The sequence below is a fragment of the Balaenoptera physalus genome (genome assembly GCF_965194825.1).
Source record: "Balaenoptera physalus genome assembly, chromosome: 14".
In the NCBI taxonomy this organism is placed as follows: domain Eukaryota; kingdom Metazoa; phylum Chordata; class Mammalia; order Artiodactyla; family Balaenopteridae; genus Balaenoptera; species Balaenoptera physalus.
Window position 1 is genome coordinate 6,496,925 of NC_138893.1, and position 24,533 is coordinate 6,521,457.

The 24,533-nt window shown below is 46.4% G+C and overlaps 1 protein-coding gene and 1 long non-coding RNA gene across 2 annotated transcripts in view; both read left to right on the forward strand.

Moving 5' to 3' along the window:
• Window positions 1–3,766: 3,766 nt before the first annotated feature.
• Window positions 3,767–8,562, forward strand: LOC309643150. The gene is made up of 2 exons (XR_014253579.1): window positions 3,767–4,620; window positions 5,541–8,562. It is a non-coding gene; the product is annotated as an uncharacterized lncRNA (long non-coding RNA).
• A 476-nt stretch (window positions 8,563–9,038) lies between these two features.
• Window positions 9,039–24,533, forward strand: part of LOC309643141 (uncharacterized protein) — a 101,310-nt gene continuing 85,815 nt past the window's right edge. The window contains exon 1 of the mRNA XM_082425648.1: window positions 9,039–9,204. The gene's annotated coding sequence lies outside the window, so the exon portion shown is untranslated. The remainder of the gene's footprint in view (window positions 9,205–24,533) is intronic.

Sequence of the window (24,533 nt, forward strand, 5' to 3'; positions counted from 1 at the left end):
GTACAAATAGCCACTGTAACTATATTCTGAGTGGATTTGGTGTGTGTGTGTGTGTATGTATTCCATATTTGGAAAAAACATGCAGTGTGGAAATGTGCAGCATCTTATGTGAGTATGTAGGCATATATTATCTGACAGGACACGTGAAGTCCTTAATCAGATAAGACTATCAGTAAGGAGATGATTTTATGAGAGAATATTTATAAATTTGAGCATGTGATTTTTCCCCATCTCAGTGCCTGCCTCTGGGTGCCTGACTCCTAATGAAGTCACTGGGAAAACTGCTTATCCGGGGATTTCCAGCGAGGCTGAGGATCTTTTTACTCCAGCTGACTAAAAATCCTCTTGATCCTGGTGAAGTTGACTCAGTTTATACTGGGGTTGGGCCTGGGTAAAAGGTGTCAGCCAGCCTCAGTATTGAGGAGAGGTATTTAAGGACAGGAACATGAAGGCAGAAGCAAATAAGATTGTCCAGTCTGTCTGGTGACAGCAGCCCATCATTTTCCAGTCTGACCCTGGGCCACTATGTGTCCAGCCAGAGAAGCCGAGCCTGCCAGGATGGGTGCCTGCTGAAGACGGCTGTCTTGCTGCACCCAGCACTGTGGTTACGGGTGTGGACAGTGTAGCCAGTGTCTGAGTCTGTCTGAGTCTGTTATCCCAGCTCCAGCTCCTGCTACCTGTATGGCCTTGTGTCACTGTGTCCTGATCTCCTAGGCCAAGGATTGGACACCTCATCGGGATTGCTTTGGAAATTAGAAACCACAAGATCTTAGGAAGCTCTTGCACATTCCTCCCTATGTGGGGGCAGTTTTCTTCTGGCCACCCAGAGAGTGCTTATTGGAGTGTACACACACACGCACGCCTGCAGAGTGACGTTAAATAAGGACTGTGGGGTGGGATCAGAAGAGGACATGCCTGAGGACATCCCTAGAAATACATGCTAGAATCATCCCCACTGGGCAGGTGTGGGGAGAGAGACAGGCCTTGAGAGACCCAAGTGCTGCCGAAAGTCAAGTCCGTGTGCCCAACGCACAGTGAGGCCAAATGATACCAAATCGCCGGAGTTGGGAACAGAGAAATGTTTATTGCAGGGCCATGCAAGGAGACGGGTGGCTCATGCCTTAAAAAACCCCAAACTCCCTGAAAGCTTTCAGCAAAGCCCTTTTATAGGAAAGGTGAGGGAGGGGCGTGGTTAGTTGTTGCAGACTTCTTGGTGTCAGATCCTTTGTTCCTGAGGTCAGGTCATAGGTCACGGTGTGCCTTTAAACCTCCACCAAAACAAATGTTACTCTCTGTTCTACAAGAAAGGGAAAGGTCCCAATGCACAGCTTTCACCCTTCGAGGTCCAGGCCTGGCTGAGAGAAGGGGGTCCCTGCTCCGGGGGCGGGAGGGGGGGGTTACCCTGCCCAGGAGCGTTCGTCCAGCACCCAGTCTGCGTCCTCCCGCCAGTGCCCAGGCCCGGCTGAAGAGGCAGATCTCAGATGGTGGCTCCCTCAGGGCCGGGTCCCCAGACCCTGCCCAGCCGTCATCGCTGGGGGAGCCAGGCACCCAGCACCCAGCTGGCCCTCAGGCTCCTCAGGCCGCCCAAACGGTGCGGGCCAGGTCCCCCAGACTGTGTCCCGTGCAGCCTGCCGCTGCCATTAGGTCGCAGAGGCAGGGATGGGGGAGAGGTTGGTTCACCGCCGCCTCAGGGCCTGGGCCCGGCCAGTGGGCGGTCGTGGCAAGGGCTCTGTAGCCCTGCAGGACACACCCCCAGCCTGTTCCCTGGGCCCCCAGCTCACCCGCCAGCCCGAGGCCGGGGAGCTGGAGGGCCCCAGGGAGAAGGCCGGGATCTGCCTCTTACCTCTCCACCTGACGACCACTACTCCCCCGACCATTGGCTCAATACCCCCCGTAAGGGTCGCTCATTGACAGTTGCTCACTTGGGGGCGGGGCCCACTGTAGCGCCGACCAATGGCTGAGCAGGACCTCTAACGCGACTCTAACCGTCCCGTATTAACGGTCTCCCGGTAACTGTTGCCTGGTAACAGCGTGGGGGAGGTGGGTAACGCTGGCAGCAATGGCCGAGTGCTAAGGGATGCACACTGCAGCACGCTATTACACTAGGAATTATCCAGGATGGAGAACAGGTAAGAATGAGGAGTTGAGTCTGGAACCCAGGTCTGTCTCCTCAAAGCTGCGCACAGACCCTCTCCGGGAGCGGTGGAGAGGGCTGTGAGGTGTGACTGTGTGAGACATGGGGTTGCGTGGAGAAGGGGTGAGCTGTCAGCAGCCCAGAGGGCTGTGTGTAGAGGTGTTGTCTGAGGAGGGGATTCAAGTAAGAGGCCCCCAGGAAGTGAAGTCACCTCCTTGGCAACAGAGCCCAACAGAACTCGGAGCCCCGGGAGCCAGGCACACACGTTCTAGCGACAGCCCCACAGCCCGCTCACTTGGCTGGAGACGCTTCATAGAGACGGATGTTCTCCTGCTGTGTCCTGACTTCCCAGGGCTTCTGCTTCCGGAAACCCCTGAGTGGGAGGTTTCTCAGATGCATTAGACGGTTCAATACTTAACCTGGACGACTCTGGTCCTTTACCAGGAGGTCACCTAAGGAACACAAGGTGGCCTAGAGCAGGCCAGTCCAGGCCCGGCCACATCTGGGAGCCCTCCCTGGGCAGCCTCACATCCCCGCATCTCCACGTGGGGGGAAGGGGGACTTGAGGGGAGGTTTCCCCTCTGGGCAGGAACGCGTGGATGGGAACTTGGTCACCTGGTGGTCCTGTCATGCTCACACTCAAGCACAAGGGTGAGAGAGGATTCCTGAGGTGCCTCTTATCTGTGCCAATGCGGATCCAAGGCCCTCAGGTTGTCATCTTTTTTCCCTCTTTGTTGGAGGTCTGTGCAGAGAGTGGTGTGCGTGTGTCTGGAGTGGAGATGGCTGGTGGGTCTGAGGAGCAGCGCAGGCGGCAGACAGGGCTCTGAGCTTTCTGCCTGGCTGCCGGGCGCTGTGTTCACAGGGCTCCACACAGGAGATCGGACAGGAGCCGGTCCGTGGCGCCCCCTGCTCCATCTCCCTGCGGGAGGGGCGGGAGCCCCCCACCAGCAACAGAGCCCAGGGCGGGCTCAGGGTGAGTGCCAGCGAGGAGGAGACCCCACACCCAGGAGGCCCCAGAGCCGCCCTGCCCCTCCCCTGGGTCCCTCCTGGCGTCCTGCTCCCAAAGGAATCTGGGCCCCCATCTCCTCTTCCACCCGCCCTCACGGCCCAGGCCCTGCCTTGTCCAGATGCAAAGTCACTATCCACATATACGTGGGAATCTCAGAAAGAGACTTTCATAGGATTCCCTTCATGTGAAGTTAAGTCTGTTTCTGCATTTTTCTACAGATTTTCCTCTTTTAACTCCATCCTCAGGTGTCCATGTTGGCCTGACGATCCTGACGCCTCCCACCCTGGGATCAGCCTCTGCGTTCTCATCCCCAGAATGGGATGTTTCGATAACAATCACAGGGATGATGCAGTTAATACAGGGGGAGCTGTCAATGCTGTGCTACAAACTGCCCTGAGATAGTGACACGTGTAACCATCGCCCACCGCCAATTCTACTCGTGAAGCCAGAACCTTTATTCTCCTGAGGGCACTCCTGTCCCACCTCTTGCCACAAGTCCCTGAGGCTTGGGGATTCCATCTCAGCTGCAGCCCCAGCCCTCCTGGTGTCCTTGGTGCTGCCTCTGACTCATGTCCCTGCTCTGTTCCACCCCAGGGGGAAAACGTGTCCACAGGGGACAGGAATGAGACCTGCATGGTGTGGCGCGTCCAGGCGGGCAGGCTGGAGAAGCTGGTGGGAAACCTGGTGCCTGCCTTCCTGGGCGGGGACCCCTCCGACCTCCCCACATTCCTGGGCTCCTACAGGGTTTTCCCTACCACCCAGCAGATGCTGGAGCTTCCCTTCACAAGGTGAGCACTCTGCCCCTTATGGGACATTGGTGACTCGGCCACCTGCTAGCTGTGACATGGGGGAATGTCACTCCACCTCTCTGAGCCTCAGTTGGCCCCTCTGCACACTAGGGTAAAGAGAGGACCAGCCCCCTACGGTGACTGTAGAGACCAGCGGGTCCTTCGTGGAAAGTGCTTTCTGGGGACCTGGCCTGTGGAAAGGTCTGCTGGAGGGGCCGCGGTTGTGCTAATTCATCATGTTCCTCCTCCCCATGAGGAAGCCTCCGCCTCAGTTGTCACTGTGCCTCTGACCTTGGGCTGAACTGTTTTCCCAGTTGAATGGTGATGGGTGATTCCATTAGGTGTGCCCTGTCCTGGGTGAGTGAGAGCAAGGGTTCCTGGGAGTGAGCAGTGGGGCCCCAGGCCACTCAGATGTGTGCGATGGGGCTGGTGGGGCTCATTCATTCTTCACATATAGAGGAAGGCCACTAGGTGCAGGCGCTTTTCTAGGAACAACCACCATTTAATGCATCAAGGAGACATCAGTCCTGCCTCCAGGGCTTCTACCGGAGGTCACACTGTCACACCAGCTATCATATCCAGGTGTGTCCTCAGGACAGTCCATGTGATGCCTTCCTGGCCTCCTCTAGATATGGATGCATCCTCCCTTACTCTGATGAGGACGGTGGACCCCTGCACCAGCTGAAAATGTGAGTGGGCTTTGGTTCAAGAGGGAGGGACTCCCTTCTCCAAAGAATTGCATGGAGATGTGGGGTCTGTAGATGGGCAGGGCTGGCAGAACCCTGGATCCCACTCATCTGATGGTTCGTGCTGAGGGCAGAGGTCCGAGGGCTTCTCCTGGAAAAGAGGAAAGGAGTCCAAGAGAGCTGCGGACGGGGCTGCGGTGTGAGGAGCATTCGGGAGGTCAGAGGTCAGAGTCAGCCCCTAAGAGAGTCCACACCCGTCCCCGCTCCATCCCAGCCCTGCCTCCACCCCCCATTCTGGGACCCAGAACACAAGGTGTGGAGAGCATCGTGGTCACTGTCTGGTGGATCCTCACCAGTGGGTGCTCAGCTGTGGTACAAGTCCATTTTTATTATTTTTTTTATTACATATACTAAATTGTTTATTCTATGATATAAAGTTCACTTAAAATAAAATTTAATAGTTTGATTATTTTAAATTATACATGTAAATGGCAGTAAGTACATTCACAATGTTACATAACCCCCTCTAACATCTATTCGAGAACATTTGTACCCTTTTGGTCACTGAATAATTTTCAATTCCAGGAACACACCACATTTGGTTTTCCTCACATCTGTTGATGACCATTAGGATTGTTTTACCTTTGGGCTCTTGTGAATAGTGGTGCTCTGAATACTTGTGTACCAGCATTTGAATGTCTGTATTCACTTCTTTTGGGTATTGATTGATCTAGGAGTGGAATTTTGGGGTTGACTGAAAACTGTATGCCTGTCCTTTTGAGGATCTGCTCAAGTCTTGTATACAGTGGTTTTTACCATTTGACAATCCCCCAGAATTTAGGTGTACTCTTCACTTCATCTATGTTGCAATTTCCTCTCTCTCTCTCTCTCTCTCTCTCTCTCTATCTTTCTCTCTCTCCCAGGTCCCTCACTCTGGGGAAGAAGCCTGTACATTGTGAGTTGCTAACTGAAGAGGCCCCCGTGGCCTGGCACCAAGGGAGACCAGCAGACAGAGGAACACCTGGGTCCTGACTCAACTGAGTCCACAGCCCCAAACCCCTGGGAGACACTGACAGAGGCCTCCAGCTGAGTCCTGTTCAATTCCTGGCCTACAGATAGTGTGAGATAATGTTTGTTGCTTAAACCACTAAGAGTGGCTAATGTTGTCACACACAGTGGATCACTCACACGGCCATCAAGCACCAGGCCCTGGCCCTGCCCTCCCTACTGTCCCCTACTGTCCTCCCAAGCTCCCACCAGCCACACTGGCCCCCTTCTGACTTCCTCTCTGGCCAAACACATTCAGCTTCTACGTCTCACACACTCGTGCCTTCTTCTAGGCTAATTCTCCCCAGGTGTGTGAAGGGCTGACTCCTTCTCGTCTCACTGCTGGGAACAGACATGTCACCTCAATGCAGCCTTTCCAGACCCCCTCACCCAGTGGGCCCCAAGACCCTGTTGTGGCAGCCTGCTGTTTTTTGATATAGAACTTGCTGTTTTCTTTCTTTTGTTTCTGTATTCTTGGTTTTGTCTATTTTCCCTTCTAGACTGTGAGCTGCTAGAGGGCAGGGACCCTGGTAGTTCTTTTCATCATGGCCCCCAGTTGAGGGCTCAGGGCACAGCTGGTGAATTTATAGATAAGAGGCTCCATCCCGCCACTAACAAGCTCAGATGTTAGAGATGGATGCTAATAAGAGGAGGTACAGGCCAGGTCAGGGGCAGGGGAACGTTCAGGAGTCCAGGGGACACTCTCCTGGCCCCCGTTGCTCCAGTAGAGCACAACGGACACCTCATTCCCCCTGATGGGAACCACTCATACTACACACCAAGCAGGGAAACCACAGCACAAAACATAACTTTGTTTCAGAGAATTCAGGGCATCAACATTCCTTGGGCCCCGGGTGGCGGAGGGGCAATGTGACAGGATCAGTAGGAACCAGGGGCTTTGAGAGTGACCTCGGAAGCTTCCCTCAACCTTCTCTTGTCCACATTGGCCGTGGGGTGTCCAGTTCCCTTACACGGACTCATCAGCACAGCCAGTGCAATGGTTCTTGCCTCAATTTCAAATGAGGACCCTGATGGTCTAACAAGGGGGACTTTCTTTTCATCCAAGGAAGAATGATCCAGGTTTCAGTTATTGTCTTTCTTCTTTTCCATTTTTCACCATCCAAAGGTCCACTCCTTCCCTGACCCCGTGCCCCATGGTCCCTTCCTCTGATGTGTGAGTGTCGGTGTACACTTGTGTGGACATGCAGAGGAATCTACTCCACATGTTCTGGGGTCCTAGGAGTTCTAATTCCAAAGCAAGCCCTGTGGGAGGGGGCAGCCCTAGCCTAGGAGGTCCAAACTCTCCCTTCATCTCAAGACTCTGCCCCTGCCCAGTGCCCTGGGTTTCCCCTGCCCCTTTCTGGCCCTCAGTTTTCCAATTGTACAATGATGGGTTTAAAAAAAAAGACGTTCTAAAGCCTGCACACAGTCTGACTAGCCTTCCACATCCCTGGGCTGGGTATGTCTTGGTGATACAAGCACCCTCAGGCCTCCCTTACAGGTTGGAGTCACCCCAGTGGCTCTTGGGTCCCTCTGCCCTGCAGCCAGGAAGGGGTTTCAGCCTCAATTAACCTTGTGCACTGAGGGACAAGGGACAGTTCCCCAAGATGTGCTGAGGCACTGTAAGTAATAGAAGATGACATGGATGCGGACCAGGCAAAAGAATGGGATCTTCAGAATAGATGAGCCACCTTCAACCTTGCGACTGCTGTGGTACCTACGAGGAGGTTTCTGAGATGGGGATTGTCACGTCAAAGTTCAGTGCAAAACCAATAGTTCCCTTAATATTAGATTTCCGTAATATAACAGAAAACCCAGAACAATACAGGTTTAGACAAGAGGCAGAGTTTTTCCTTTCTCATGTAAAAAGATCTATGAACTTGGACAGTCCTTGCTGACCCTGAAATGCACAGGATTGTAGTCAGCCATCATCTGTCTTTCTGTTCCAGCAGCTTTTAGGTAGTGTCAATCCTCAAGTCAGTCTCCTACCCCAAAATGGCTGCTGGAGCACCAGCCTAGACCAGCCACCATGTCTTCATTTCTGAGGCAAGATGGAGCAAAGATGAAGGGCCATAGCGCCCACACAGCTGTGTCTGCACTGTCTAAGCAATCCCCAAAGTTCCAGGCAATCTTTCTATTCACACCTGATTTGCCTGAAGTTTGGCCACTCTGAGCTGCTAGAGAGGTTAGAAATTAGAGCCTTGAATTTGGTGAACTGCTGTCCTCAGTAAAACTGAGTTTCTCTTCTTAAAGAAAAAGTAAAAGAATGAAAACCAAGTGTTGATGACTAGTGCTCTTTTCCTACACTAAACACCAGGATGAAGAGTTAAAGATGGAATACTCTTCAGATGAGTTGTTCATTCATTTCCCCACAACAGTCTCTCCGTGTTGTTTCTTCATTCCCAGAGAAATTAGAGATGTGGTTTCTAACCAGGATATTCGAGTATTAAAGAGTCTTTCAATTCCTGCTGGTGACTGGAAACTTTTGGTAGCTTTCATTTGCCTGTACGTTGAAAGCAGCTCAGAGAAATTCCTCTTCTGTTCTCTAATGAGGCGGAGAGACATGGAGGGTGGAATCTTTGGGGGAAGCAGCATGTTCAAAAAGCTGGATCAAAATTCAGTATCTGGGGCTTCCCTGGTGGCGCAGTGGTTGAGAATCTGCCTGCCAATGCAGGGGACACGGGTTCGAGCCCTGGTCTGGGAAGATCCCACATGCCGCGGAGCAAATGGGCCCGTGAGCCACAATTACTGAGCCTGCACGTCTGGAGCCTGTGCTCCGCAACAAGAGAGGCCGCTACAGTGAGAGGCCCGTGCACCGTGATGAAGAGTGGCCCCCACTTGCCACAACTAGAGAAAGCCCTCGCACAGAAACGAAGACCCAACACAGCCATAAATGAATGAATAAATAAATAAATGAATAAATAAAAATTAAAAAAAAAATTCAGTATCTGTCAAAAAAAAAAATCTCTTTGATCAAGGAAGTAGACCTATCAGACATCGGCATCTTGACACTAGGAACCCATGGACCATCGTTTTGATTATTATTAAAAATAATCCCCCACCCAATAAAACCCCACATGGTAAAACTTATTACTGACTGAAAACTGATGGAAGGAAAATATGATTTAAAAATTTTTTGATACCCGTTATTTGACTGAGGTCATTTGACCGAGAACCAGTTAACCCTAAAGAAATCTTACAAAGGCAGACTCTGTAGTCAGTAAATTATGATTTGGACAAGAAAACGTGTCATTTATTTTTTTCTAATTGATTTCAGGTAAAACACTTTCAGGAAATTAAAAATAAACACGGGTATGCAGACCGTGGGTCCTGAGGCCGGGAGGCGCCCCGCCCCGCCCCGCTCCACCCCCGCCTCCCTCCTGAGGAGCGAGTGCGCAGGCGTGAGCGGAGGCAGGTGAGAGGGTTGCGCCGCTGGGATGCTGGGGCTCCTGCAGACCCGCGTCCTGAGGAAAGGGAAGTTGGAGACTGAGTCTGTCCCCACACTGTGACGCTCCCGGCGGGGGAGCAGCGCAGAGACGAGTAAGTGCAGCTCTACCCGCAGCCCCTCACCGCGCGCCCCCCGGCCGCCGCCCCCCGCCTGCCCAACAGCCAGGGGCCCGACCCCTCCAGCCCCGAGGAGCGCGAGCCTCCCTCGCTCCTCGGCTCCGGGGTCGCCGCCACCGGCCGCAGGGTGAGGACGGCGGGCCGGGGCCACGAAGGCGGCCGTTGAGCGGTGGGCGCCCCGGGCGCTCGCAGCCCTCCCTCGTCGGCGCCCCTCGGGTCTCCTCGCGGCGGGGCTGTCCCCACGCGTCCGGGGGGCCGGCCTCTGGGTCTGCGGACGCCGGACTCGGCCCCGTCGCGGCGGGCTCGCGGGGCCTGGACGGGGAGGCGCCGCAGAGGAGCCCGAAGACGGGGCCGCGGGGCGGGCGTCTCGGGCGCGGTGGGTCCGGAGGGGTGCAGGGGCCTCTGCTCTCGGGGTGCGCGCGGGTGATGGGCGCGCGCACAGCTCGGGGATCCTGGACCCCCGGCCGCCAGGAGCGGTGTTCAGACGGAGGCCTCTGTGCCCTTTCCTGAAGCCCTCAGGAGGGTCAGCTCCAAAAGGCTGAAGCTTCGCTTTCAGCGTTTTCACCGTTGATTAACTGGAATGACTCGTAACTGACTCGTAGAGCGCTCTCTGGAGGGTAACGTGTGACATACTAACATCTAACTAAAGTTAGAAATAAGGAAATTCTGGGCTTTTTATGTTTTTGCATGTGAAGGGCTTTTTGACCAGTATGTTTCTCTGGTTTGTGTTACTCTTTTCCAGCAAGAGACCCTTGCGAAGCAGCGTTACTCTAAGTTAAATGAGCGTTTAAAATTTCATTTTTGAGTAGTTATCATAGATGCTCAAATATTTGAAAATTCTAGCTACTGTCGGGCTTGGTTGTTTTGGGGGGCTTTTTGGTAAATGTTGCATGAGGAAGGGAAGATTTCTGAATCATGAGGAAGGGAAGAGTTCTGAATCATGAGAAATGTTTATTTCATGATATTCAGTCATGCAGCACTATTGCAATTTTGAGTATCTAACAGTGGGTGAATCTCGATTGTCCCCAGCAAATGCATATTTTGTTTGAGAACAGTTTGTTTTTTGTTCTGTGGGTTTTTATGTCGTATTTTGTTGGTACCAATCTACCTAATTAGCTAGCTTCAAATCATAATAGAATGTAGTCAGAAGTAGTGGTTGATGTAAGGTACGGTGCTTTGTAAGAGAGATAGGTTGCCTTTCTCTATTGAAATTTTTTCTTAACTTAGCACATTTTCCACACAAAACACTCAGGAATGACTTTTAAAAACACTTCAGTTCCGTCTCTGGTAATGAGGAAGCAAGCACATCGTTTCACTGTTGAAAATAATGACACACATTTCAAAGATGGGGATCTGGTAACAAGAGGAATTCGAGCATTGAGTTTGGTGAATTGGCGGCCTCATTTAAACTGAGTTTCTCTTGTAAGGGAAAAAGAACGAGAACCACCTGGTGATGACCAGGGCTCTTTCCCTACACTAAACAACAACAAGAAGGGGAGGAGATGGAGTGATTTTCAGATGAAATGGACACTCATTTACCAACCACATACTTTCTTTTTGGTGTTTCTTGATTCCCAGGGAAATTAGAAACGTGGTTTCCTCACCAGGATATTTGAGTGGGAAGATTCTTTCAATTCCTAGATAGGTGACAGAATCTGTTGTGTAGCTTTCATCTGCCTGTCCTTCTAGGTAGCTCTGAGAAAATGCTCTTCTCTAATGAGGTGGGCAGAATGGGAGGGTGGTGGACCCTTTTGGGGCAAGTGTTTTAAAAGCTGGACCAAAAGTGAATTGCTGTCTTCAAAGAAATAGACTGACTAGACCCCAGCATATCGACCTTAAGGTCACTTCCAACGTCATGGAGAAATAATCCACACCATATAAAAATCCACCTCATCAAATGATTATTGACTGAATATTGATGAAAGATAAAGAACATTTTGAAGAATTTTCATATCTAATATTTGACCTAGGCCAGTCGACTGAGTACAAATAACGATTAGTAGACAAAACTTCCAAAGAGAGAATTTATAGTCATTCAGCTGTGATGTGGACAAGAAACCTGTCGTTTATTTGTTAAAAATAGATCCCAACCAAAATACTTACAGTTTCTTAAAAATAAACATGGATAAACTATAAATAATTTACTGTGCTGTGTTTTCAAAGCAGGATCAAGGAATTAAAATGTCTTTCTTAACACTGTTTTTCAAATATTATTATAATTCTGATTGCAGTGTTTATTAAACTCAGAGTAAAAATTGTTGAGGAATTTAAGTTCTCTGAGGTCAGATCACTGGGTCAGAAGAGCAGGGTTAAATTGGAGGGCAAAACTATTAAAAATAAAAAATTGACTTTTGTCATTTTAAATGTACTAGATCGATGGCTATTTAAGTTGATTCTATGATTAAAATTTTTGTGGGTATAGTAGTTTATGCTGAATTACCAAATAACTCAAAATTTCAGCAGCATATCACTCTATATTTCCCACATCACAGCGCTGGGTGGGTGTTCACTTTGAGGAGGCTGCACTCCTTCACATGGTCGTTCAGGATCCCAGAGTCTCCCATCTTGTGCCTCTACCATCCCTAGGACCTCATCCCCATCTGCATCCATGAGCAGAAGGGGCAAGAATGAGGAGAAATGCATGTGGGAGGTTAAAACGAGCCAGGTCTGGAAGGACACACATCAGCTCCTCTCCTGCTCCATTGACACCGAAGTGGTCCTGTGGCCACAAAGGAGGCTGGGAAATCTTCCAGCTGTGTGCCCCAAGAAGGGGAGCATGGATTTCCATGGACAATTAAAGTTGTCAGCAACAGGAGTAATTCATTAGATTTACTGTGTTTTCAAATCTATATTGAGTATTTATCATACACCAAGCACTGTGTGGAGAGTAGAATGATATTTGAGTTTTCTTTAAGTATAATACTTTTATTGCACCTAGGTTTATTTTTTTAAATTTAATTTCATTAAAAATTTTTTTAAATTCTTTTTTCAAATTCGTTTCCCATTTAGGTTATTACAGAATATGGAGCAGAGTTCCCTGTTCTATACAGTAGGTCCTTGTTGGTTATCTGTTTTAAGTATTGCAGATGTACATGTCAATCCCAAACTCCCAGTCTGTCCCTCTCCCCCACCCTTCCCCTCTGGTAACCATAAGTTCATTCTCTAAGTCTATGAGTCTGTTTCTGTTTTGTAGATAAGTTCATTTGTATCATTTTTTTTTTTTTAGATTCCCCATATAAGTGATATCATAAGATATATTTGTCTTTCTCTGTCTGACTTCCCTCAGTATGATAATTTCCAGGTCCATCTATGTTGCTGCAAATGGCATTATTTTGGGGGCTTCCCTGGTGGCACAGTGGTTAAGGATCCGCCTGCCAATGCAGGGGACACGGGTTCCAGCCCTGGTCCGGGAAGATCCCACATGCCGCGGAGCAACTAAGCCCGTGTGCCACAACTACTGAGCCTGCGCTCTAGAGCCCACGAGCCACAACTACTGAAGCCCATCCACCTAGAGCCCGTGCTCTGCAACAAGAGAAGCCACCGGGATGAGGAGCCCGTGCGCCGAAACGAAGAGTAGCCCCTGCTCACCGCAACTAGAGAAGGCCTGCGCACAGCAATGAAGACCCAACTCAGCCAAAAATAAATAAATTAAATAAATTTTTAGAAAAATGGCATTATTTCATTCTCTTTTTATGGCTGAGTAATATTCCATTGTATACCTGTACCACATATTCTTTATCCATTCATCTGTTGATGGACATTTAGGTTGCTTCCATGTCTTGGCTATTGTAAACAGGGCTGCAGTGGGCATTGGGGTGCATGTATACTTTTGAACCAAGTTTTTCTCTGGGTACATGCTCAAGAGTGGGATTGCTGGATCATATGGTAGCTCTGTTTTTAGTTTTTTAAGGAACCTTCATACTCTTCTCCATAGTGGCTGTATCAATTTACATTCCCACCAGTAGTGTAGGAGAGTCCCCTTTTCTCCACATCCTCGCCAACATTTGTTATTTGTAGATTTTTTAAAATTTAATTTTTAGCTGTGCCATGTGGCATGTGGGATCTTAGTTCCCCAACCAGGGATGGAACCTGTGCCCCCTGCAACGAAAGCATGGAGTCTTAACCACTGGACCGCCAAGGAAGTCCCCATGTTTGTAGATTTTTTTGATGATGGCCATTCTGACTGGTGTGAGGTGATATCTCATTGTAGTTTTGATTTGAATGTCTCTAATAATTAGTGATGTTGAACATCTTTTCACGTGCCTCTTGGCTATCTGTGGCTTCTTTGGAGAAATGTCTATTCAGGTCTTCTGCTCATTTTTTGATTGAGTTATTTGTTTTTATGGTATTGAACTGCATGAGCTGTTTGTAAATTTTGGAGACTAATTCTTTGTCAGTTGCATCATTTGCAAATATTTTCTCCCATTCTTTGGGTTTCAACTGAGAATTGATTGAGCAGCGTCTTGGTCTGCGAGACGCTCTGAATCCATAGAAGCAGAGAGGACATGGTATAAAGTGCCTGCCATCCTGGGAGAAAAGGATAAAGACAACCTGATCTGGAAGTTCAGGGGATGATTTTAGATTTGGAAGCTGCCTGGAGGTGATAGGATTTGGACTCCACTTTCAGAGATGAGCAAGATACGGTTGTGGAGGAAGATGCAGCAGGAGCTGTTGAAGCAGGTCCTTTAAGTACAAGGTATCATAAGGAATATAATGCAGCCATTAAATTCATATTTACTAAAATTTTAAATGGATGGAATAATTACTAATGTTAAATGAAAAAGTGACCAGTAAATAAGCTAATCTCATTTTTTAACTCTATATAAATTTGGATGAAATTATATAGATATGTTGAGTGATTGTCTTCTAAAGTTGTTTTATGGTTAATTTAAACAGAAAAGTGCCATAAATTGCATTGGTTGGATAGAATAATTCCTTCAAACCAGACACACAGAGCTGGGGTGTAGACAAGTGAACCCCAGCCCTTTCTCACCCTTTCCCTGCAGGTCCTCTCCCTGTGAGGCATTGACCTCGTCTCTGTTCTCTGCTGTGGACCCAGGGCCTGACTCAGGGGCTCATTGGCCTATTGTGTCATAGTCCAGACAATGACTTCCACTAGAAGGCACCCCTCAGAAACACTGAATCTACAGAATTTGGTTTGCTCTAACAGCAGGACTGTGAAGGTGGGCAAGTGTGAATATTGACTTCTGCTGACAGAACTATAGAGCCCTGCAGCACTCTTCCCATTTCTCACAAGGCCACCAGAGGGCGGTGTGTAGCTGCTCTGACAAACAAACCGCCCTCTTCAAAAGTGGTCATTTCCAAGTTAGCCTTCATCAGAATGTGTTTTATAAACTTAGAGGAATTCTTTCAGGTGTATTTGCTTGCTTTTCTTCTCCAATCTCATTTGGAAACTAGTGAAAATCCACGAAAAGTAACAAATATAAGGTGAGCCACTGACTGGATTTTGTCCCTTGTGATCTTTACAGGCATTTAAAAGTATGTGTCCATATATATGGAATCTTAAAAAAAAAAAAAAAAAAAAAAAAGGTTCTGAAGAACCTAGGAGCAGGACAGGAATAAAGACGCAGACGTAGAGAATGGACTTGAGGACACCGGGAGGGGGAAGGGTAAGCTGGGACGACGTGAGAGAGTGGCATGGACTGAAAAAAAAGTATGTGTCCAACCCCTCCCCATGTCTGTCCACCTCTGGCCCTTCCTCTCTCCCTCCAACCATCTATAAACATCTGTTTATGTAAAACATCTTCTCATCATCTATGTAACATATTAGAGATATTTTTCAATCACATAGCCCCTTCTTTGTGCTGTGAATGTTTGGGTGGCACGTTGTCTGCTTATAAGACAGTGAGAATGTCCCTGACTCCCTAGGAGACAATTGAAGGTGGGCAGTAGGTCTCAGTGGAGTCGGTCAAAGGTGGAGATCTCCTGCTCAGCACAGCCAAGATCGGGTCCACATGTTTCCTATCCCCAAAGCACTGTCTGGTTTTCCCCTGGGGAACTTTGCTAAAATCCTGTCTATCCTAAAGGAGCATCAGGGTCATTATTATAATGGTTATAATAATTATGGGAGAGAGGGACTTCCCTGGTGGTGCAGTGGTTAAGAATCCCCCTGCCAGTGCAGGGGACACGGGTTCGAGCCCTGGTCTGGGAAGATCCCACATGCTGCGGAGCAACTAAGCCTGTGCGCCACAACTACTGAACCTGCACTCTAGAGCCCGCAAGGCACAACTACTGAGCACGCACGCCTAGAGCCTGTGCTCTGCAACAAGAGAAGCCACCGCAATGAGAAGCCCACGCACCGCAACAAAGAGTAGCCCCTGCTCGCTGCAACTAGAGAAAGCCTGCGCACAGCAACGCAGACCCAACGCAGCCAAAAAAATAAATAAATTAATTAAAAAAAATAATTATGGGAGAGAGTTGGGTTATGATTTTAATTACCTGGTACTCTGCCTACAACAGCCTTCACTGTATTACATTACAACTGATGCTCAACCTTCTGGCAGCAGAGTCTACACCTTGGTTTCAGTATATTACAGACCGCCAGCCCAGCACTTGGCAAAGAAGACAGGCCAATACTGCTGAATGAATACATTTGGGAAGCAAGATCTGACAGGTTTGAGAATGTATTTGAAATCAGGACTCTCCCAGAGCTGTCCCGACAGCAGGTCATTGTAAATCGTCTGCCACCTCACCTGCCAGGCCCTTTACACCTGCTGGCCTTCTCATAGCACCCCTCAGCCGGGACCCAGCTGATCCCAGGTATCTCCTAGATCAAATCTCACCATCTGCTCTGACTTCTCTTGCTCACTTTGGCCTCCTTGATTGTCCTACTGTGTGGCTCTCCACTCCAGGGCTCAGGGGACACCTCTGATTCCCTTGGGGATCATGTTAGTGTACAGAAATGCACATGATTTTTAACGTTGTCTTTGTATCCTGTTACTTTGCTGAATTCATATATTAGTTCTAACATGATTTTTGTGGCATCCTTAAAATTACTCCATATGAAATCATGTCATGTGTGAACAGAGATAATTCTGCTTCCTCCTTTCAAATGTGGATGTCAGTGATTTTTTCATTTATTAATTAATTAATGTATTTATTTATCTATCTTTCTTAACTGCTGTAGCTAAAAATACTAGTGCAATGTTGCATAGAGGTGGTAAAACCCAGCATTCTTACATGCTTCCTGATCTCAAAGGAAAAGTTTTCAGTCTTTCACCATTGAGTTTGATGTTGGCTGTGCGTTTTACATATATGGCTTGAATTATGTTGTGGTAATTTCCTTCAAACGTAGTTTTAGAGCGTTTTTTTATCATGAAAGTGTGTTGAATTTTTTTCAGTTGCTTTTTCTGCAGTAATTGAGATGATCATGTTTTTTCATTCCATTCTGTTAATGTAGTGCATTACACTGGTGCCTTTTCTTAGGTTGAAGGATTCTTGTATTCCAGGAATAAATCCCACTTGTTCATGGTATATATTCTTATTACAAGGTAGATATAAATGATTATTATATAAATAGATGTATACGTGCTCCCAACCTCAGCTCAGGCTTCCTGAGTCCTGGTAGAGTGGCAGGTGATGGCCAGGACACAGCACTGAACCACAGAGGTTTATGCCTCTAATTAGTCATGATTATTGTTATTACTAATCCATGACTGTTGTTTCACACAGTCGATGACTGACTGAGACCTGCTTTCCCCCATCTCCTGCCTCTGTCTCTCACACTCCACTCCTTCCTTCTGGGATTCACTCACTTCTTCCTTAAATACATCCTAACGCTCATTGAGAGCCTGAGAGAGACAAACTCTCTTAGTCTTTTTTATCTGAAGATGTTCTTATTTTGCTTTTACTCTAGAGTGATAGTTTAGAATGAAAAGTACATGGACCTCACTTATCACCCCAGTAAAACAAAATGTCCCGCACTCCCCACCTCCACCCTGTTCCTCCGTTTACTTATGTTCAGACACTGACCTTATAATCAGACACTGGCTGCTTGAATCACGGGCTGTCTTATTCTGTTTGGGCTGCTATAACAAATACAAAGAGACTGGGTGGCATATAAACAACAGAAATTTATTTCTTGCAGTTTTAGATGCTGGAATGTCCAAGATCAAGGTGTCTGCCGATTTAGTGTCTGGTGAGTGACCATCCTCTGGTTTATAGGTGGCCCTCTTTTTGCTGTGTTGTCACATGGGAGAAGGAGCCAGGGGGCTCTCTCAGGCCTCTTTTACAAGGGCACTCATCCCATTCATCGGGGCTCTGCCTTCTGATCTCATCACCTCCCAAAGGCCCTGCCTCCTAATATCATCAGCTTAGAGGTTAAGTTTTCAGCATATGTACTTGGGGGGACATAAATATTCAGTCCATAGCAAAGGCCTAGTAGCTTTCCCCTCAGGAGGGTCTCTTTCTTGCTCACCCAGAGCCCAGAGAGTAAAGCTTCCTCAGTGAGTAGAATGTTTCTAGTCACCCTTCTGTTAGGGGCACCGTCCACCAGCAGACCTGGCTTTCTGTGTGTGTCCATCCCGGATCCCTGCCTCCTCTCCCACCGAAAGGGAGTGAAACTCAGCCCCTCACCTGGCTCCGTGGACCAGTAGCAGGAACTTCACCCTGACAGCTGAAACATTAGATCACAAACTTGCACCCAGCTTTCCTTTCTCTCTTTACTCCCGGGGCCTTTCCCTTTCTCTCTTCTGAGCTTGGCCAGGCCATCACAGGTCTGGGTGTTTGTAGCACAAGGGTGTTTGGACTGTCTGGTCTGCATCTTGCCTGGACCAGGAGCTGTCACATCCTTAGCAGTTGCAGTCTCCCTTGTTAACAATGAGAACATGCGTAGGCCTTTAGCTAACAATACTCTTTTGTGGATTTTATTATGTAGTTTTTTGGGTTTTCTTTTAAAGCTTTCTGTGTGTAGAAAATAATTCTGGTTCTCCGTTGCTTTCTTTTAAAGTATCCTTTTAAAAATAAAATAAATTTAAGAATTCTGGGAAGATGGCAGTTGTCGTGGAAGCATAGTGTTTGTCTTCCAGAATCCCCCCATAAACACAGATTGGTTTTAAAAACAAAACCCATGGGCAATATTTACAACAAGACTAGATGGCAAGGTATCCCCCTGTTACCACAAAATACAAGTGGACAACAGCCATGAGACCTGCCCAATATCGCCATGAGTGTTGGGAAAGGAGAAGGAAGCAACAGTGTAACTGGACGCCTGAGGGCCCTGTGCATGCTCAGTACAGGAGCAGATGCGCCCGCATCCGCTCGCTTCCCAGGAGAGCCCCACGCATGCGCGGAGCAGGAGCCAAATGAGGACCCACAGCAGAGCCTTGAGCTTGTGCGGAGCAGGAGCCAGGCCGGGAGCCGCAGCTGAGACTGCGAGGACTAGGTTCACTCCATCAGTGAGTGAGGCAGAGGTCTAAGGTAAGGCATGAAAGTCCTTGACTTCTCCCACTGAGCCCCCAGGGCTCCACTGGGACTGGACCCCACAATTGACATCCATTATAAGGTGTGTAATCAAAATAAGTACGATGGAAACAGTAAAGAGGAAGGACAGAGAAGCTCAACTCAATGCTTGAGCCAGGGTAAGGTGAGAAAGGCACTGGCATTGGGCACAAAGTTTCAGGGGCACCAAACAGCTCAGTAATCAAGATAACTGAAATTTTAATGCAATAATTTTTCGAAAACCAAATTCAATGCCAAAAAGTCCTTGATGAACAAAATATCAAACTTTGAAATAAAGATAGAATCATTAAAAGTCCCGTATTGAGCCATATTGGAGCCGAGGGCAAAAGGAAACACGAGTAATACTGAACCTGTCTTTGTTACAGTTCCAGGAGAGTGTTCCAGGAGCCCTCCTTGGGGAATCTACTGAAGAACTAGCTTCAGAAACCACAATAACTAAAAAGACATTGCAATAAAGATTAGTGTGAGCAGTAAATATATAGTTACTTCTAAAATTTAGATTAAATGCAGGTTAAAACGAGGTTATACTATGTAATTGATACAGATTCGGGTCCTTGGACTCTTTAATCAACAGAAATTGATAAGAGGCCAGACGAGGAATTCAGGCAAGCCTTTATTGGGACTCATGCTGCAGCACAAGGGATAAAAACAAGTAACAGGTGCCCTTGCTAGCTCTCCAATGGGGGCTGATTCCTTAAATGGGATGAGGGTAGGGGAGGATTGGTAAGTCGGACTGAGGTGTGGATTAGGTATCCTGTCCACCCCCTTTGTGGTGCTGTGTGCAGGGATCATGTGCAGTACCTTGCCTTTGCTCCTGGCACCTCAGAAGTGGCAGTTGGTTTGTAGCCTTTTAGTATCTTATTGTTCCTAATTGCCTCTACCTGGCTGGCATGAAGCTATTTTTAGTCCCTTATAGTTGCCTTCTATTCAGTTGCTGGAGGAGACATTTGTCCAGGTGCAGATACAAGCGCTCAGGTAGAGGGTCCCACGTCCCAACCCATCTCATAATAGCTTTATGTTCTGAGAATGTAGATATGGTACAAACAAAGAAATGGGGAAGCGAAGGAGAGAATTTTATGCAAAAAAAGTTTTAACTGTTTTCAGAAGTCATAACTAGTTCTGATATTTTATTTTTCCAAGGATATTGTAGTGGTTTTTTTTTTTCAGACATAGGTGACATATAACATTGTGGTACTTTCAGCTGTACAACATAAGGATTCGTTATTTGTATATATTGTGAAATAATCACCACAATAAGCCTAGATGAGATCTGTCACCATATATAAGTACTTTTTTTTTTCTTTCATGAGAATTTTTAAGGTCGACTCTCTTAGCAACTTTCACGTATTCGATATAATATTATTATCTATGGTCAGCATGCTGTTTCTTACATCTCATGACTTACTTATAGCTGGAAGTTTGTATCTTTTCACCCTCAGTCATTTCACCCCACACACCTCCTGCCTCTGGCATCTGCCAGTCTGTTCTATCTATGAACTAGGATTTTTCTTTTATTTTTAAAGAGTCCATGTGTAAGGGAGATCATGCAGTATTTGTCTTTCTCTGTCTGAGTTATTTCACTTAGCATAATGCCCTCAAGGTCCTTTCATGTTATCACATGGCAAGATTTCATTTTTTTATTTGGCTGAATAATATTCCATTGTATATCTGTACCACAGTTTCTTTATCCAGTCATCCGTCATTGGACAATAGGTTGTTTCCCTATCTTGGCTATTGTAAATAGTGCTGCTGTGAGCATAGGGGTGCATATATCTTTTCAAATTAGTGTTTTCCTTTCCTTTGGATAAATACCAGAAGTGGGATTGCTGGGCCATATGGTAGTTCCACTGTTAATTTTCTGAGAAAATACTATACTCTTTTCCATAGTGGCTGCACCAATTTCCATTCCCACCAACGCTTCACAAGGGTTCCCTTTTCTTAACATCCTCCCCAACTTTTTTTCACCCCCAAAAAAGTTATTTCTTGTCTTTTTTGATAATAGCCTTTCTAATTGGTGACAGGTGACATCTCGTGGTTTTGATTAGCATTTCCCTGATGATTAATGATGTTGAGCATCTTTTCATGTAAATACGTATTGGCCACCTGTATATCTTCTTTAGAAAGATGTTTCTTCAGCTCTTCTGCCCATTTTTTAAAATCAGAGTGCCTCTTTGTTTGCTCTTGAGTGGTATGAGTTCTTTATATATTTTTGGATATTAACCACTTACCAGATACATGATTTGCAAATATTTTCTCCCATTCCAATGGACCTTTTCATTTTGTTGATGGTTTTCTTTGCTGTGCAGAAGCTTTTTAGTGTTTTTTTTTTTTTAATATTTATTTAGGCTGCACCCAGTCTTAGGTGCAGCACGTGGGATCTTCGTTGCAGCACTTGGGATCTTTAGTTGGGGCATGCAGGCTTCTTAGTTGCGGCATGCATGTGGGATCTAGTTCCTGGACCAGGGATCGAACCCAGGCCCCCTGCATTGGGAGCGCAGAGTTTTACCCACTGGACCACCAGGGAAGTCCCGAAGCTTTTTAGTTAGATGTAGTCCCACTTATTTATTTTTGCTTTTTTCCCCTTTGTTTTGGAGTCAGATCCAAAACATCATCACCAAAACTGAGGTCAAGGAGCTTGCTGCCTGTTTTTTTGTAGGATGTTTGTGATTTCAGGTTTTCCACTCAAGGCTTTCATCCATTAACTTTTGTGTTTGTTGTAAGATAGTGGTCCAGTTTCATTCCTTTGCATGGGGCTGTCCAGTTTTCCCATCACCATTTACTGAAGAGATTGTCCTTTTCCCATTGTATATTCTTAGCTATTTGTGATAAATTAACTGACCATATAAGCATGGGTTGATTTCTGGGCTCTCCCCTCTGTTCCATTCATCTATATATTCGTTTCTATGCCAACACCATACAGTTTTGTTTACTATAGCTTTGTAATATAGTTTGAAATTAGGGAGTGTAAATCCTTCAGCTTTGTTATTCTTTCTCAAGATCGCTTTGGCTATTGGGTGTCCTTTGTGGTTCCATAGAATTTTAAGATTGTTTCTTCTATTTCTGTGAAAAATTCCATTGGAATTTTGATAAGGATCGCATTAAATCTTTAGATTGCTTTGGGTAGCATGGTCATTTTAACAATATTGATTCTTCCAATCCATGAGGTGGAATATCTTCCCATTTAGTGCTGTCTTCTTCAACTTCTTTCATCTGTCTTGTATGCTATTATGGATACTGTTAATCTGAACTTGTGTGTGCATCAGTTGAGATGAAACAAATGACTAATTGGATATTCTAATTCAGTTATTCCACTGTGTCCTTGAGAAACAGATTTCCCAGTGTGGAGGAAAGGAGATACAGATGTCACAGAAGAGGTTAAGTAAAAACCTTACAGTTCTCAATTTGAATTGGGTCTATCTGTATAACCTACCAGAGTATTGTATCATATGTGTAAAATCTATCTCCTCCCACTGAAAAGACTAGAAATAGTGATCAAACCAGAAGCAAAGAGGATTCCTAACTTTACAATGTTCAGTATTTAATATTCAATATTATTTCCCAGTAAAGGAAACAAAGGCTTCTTGGAGAAATGACTGATTCTAGTCCTGGGAAGGAAATATACAAGATGAGCTTGAAACATCTTGCCAAACCAGTTATCAAGGAAGTATTCAGACTATTAGGGGCATGTCAAAAGGACTTAAGAATTAACCTGAAGAGGGTCCACCATGTAAAAGATGGGACAATGTGAACATCAACAAATATAATAACGGCCATGTATTGAAATCTGTCAAATATGTTTTAATTCTTCACTTCATCCCGGTGTGTTTAAATTAATTCATCATCTTTGGAGTATGACAGGGTAGAAATTTATTATCTTGATAACAGATAAATAAATGAAAAGAAAGAAGCATCTAATCTGCCTTTCCTTTATGAATGGTTCTACTGGGTGATGAAATAGTAGATGAAGGGAAGTATTTGTTTATTAGATTAATCCAGCTGATAAATAAAAAGAAATGATGTAATTAGAATATCATAATTTTTCACCCCCAAATGGATTAATGAATGTAAGCATTGAACATCATCCCTGCTGACATCTCAGTAAAGACAGACAACCTGAGATTATGTGCCCCCTGATGAAAGAGCACATCAATACCTAGAGTCTCATCAAAAATATTTATCCAAGTCTGGTCAAGCCTCTGAATACAGTTGAAAATTCGCAGGAAATAGAGAACAGAGGGATGTGTTGAACTGCATCCTGAGAACACAGTCTGCAAAATTCTTACTGGAAAATCCCATGGGGGAAGGGCTCAGGTTCTTCCATGGATACAGTGTAAGAAAGAGAAAGGGATGGAGAAGGAACTTAGTGGCTAAGAGAGGATTAAAAGACGTCAACAACATGGTTCAACTGTAGGTTCTAGAGAGCACACTTGGGTGATAAAAACTATAAAGAAACTCAAGGAGAGTAATGACTATAAAAATCAGGACAGCGAGTCCTTTTGGAAGTAGTGAGGTGGTTGAGATTGGGATGGGGCACAGGGAGGGTATTCTGCCGTGGATGGAAAAGTAAGATTTTCATCTGGATGGTGGTCACAATGGTGTTCTTTTTTTTAATTAAGGTATAGTTGATTTACAATATTATCCTAGTTTCAGGTGTACAACATAGTGACTCAAAATTTTATAGATTATGCTGCATTAAAAGTTATTTAGGGGGCTTCCCTGGTGGCGCAGTGGTTGGGAGTCTGCCTGCCAATGCAGGGGACACGGGTTCGAGCCCTGGTCTGGGAGGATCCCGTATGCTGCGGAGCGACTGGGCCCGTGAGCCACAACTACTGAGCCTGCGCGTCTGTTGCTCCGCAACAGGAGAGGCCACGATAGTGAGAGGCCCGTGCACCGCGATGAGGAGAGGTCCCCGCTTGCCGCAACTAGAGGAAGCCCTCGCGCAGAAACGAAGACCCAACACAGCCAAAATAAATAAATAAATAATAATTAAAAAAAAAAAAGTTGTTTAGGACTTTTCTGCTGGTCCAGTGGTTTAAGACTCCTCACTTCCACTGCAGGGGGCGTGGGTTCAATCCCTGGTCGGGGAACTAAGATCCCGCATGCCGTGTGGTTCAGCCAAAAAAAAAAAAAAAAGAAATAGGTATTTAGAATACTGGCTGTATTCCCTGTGTTGTACAGTGTATCCTTGTAGCTATTTATTTATTTCCTTATAAATCTCAAAATATTTATGCTGCGTGAAAGCAGCCAGATACAGAAAGATGTCATTCATATAAAATGCAATGTTATCTCTAGTGGAAGAAAGCAGATTAGTGGTTGCCTGGGGATGGGAAGGAGGGAGGTGTGGATTACAAAGGGACATGAGGAAACTTTTGGGGGCAATGGGTATGTTTTTTATCTTAATTAGGCTGATGCTTTACTGTGTATATACATATGACAAAACTCATTGAAGTGTATACTTTAAATATGTGCATTTTTTTGTACCTCATTGGTACACCCATGAAGCTGTGAATAAAGCAGCACAGAGTGAATGATTTGAAGAGTGTTTCCTCAGTCTTTGTTGATGTTAAGAAGCCCCTTGTTCTGTGAAAAGTCCATACTCCTGGTCCTGCTGCTGAGTCTTCCGTGAAGCACCAGGTGAACTGTGCTTCCAACGAGGCTCCCAGGAATTCTCATGCTCAGGGAAACTGGGAAACACTAGTATGAATTGGGTGGTAGCTGAGAAGGGGCCTTCCCTCCTAACGAAAACTCCGCCATCAACAGCCAGGGGAACACAAGTCTTCGATTTCCTAGTGTTTCACACCAGTACATGATGGTTAACTAACATA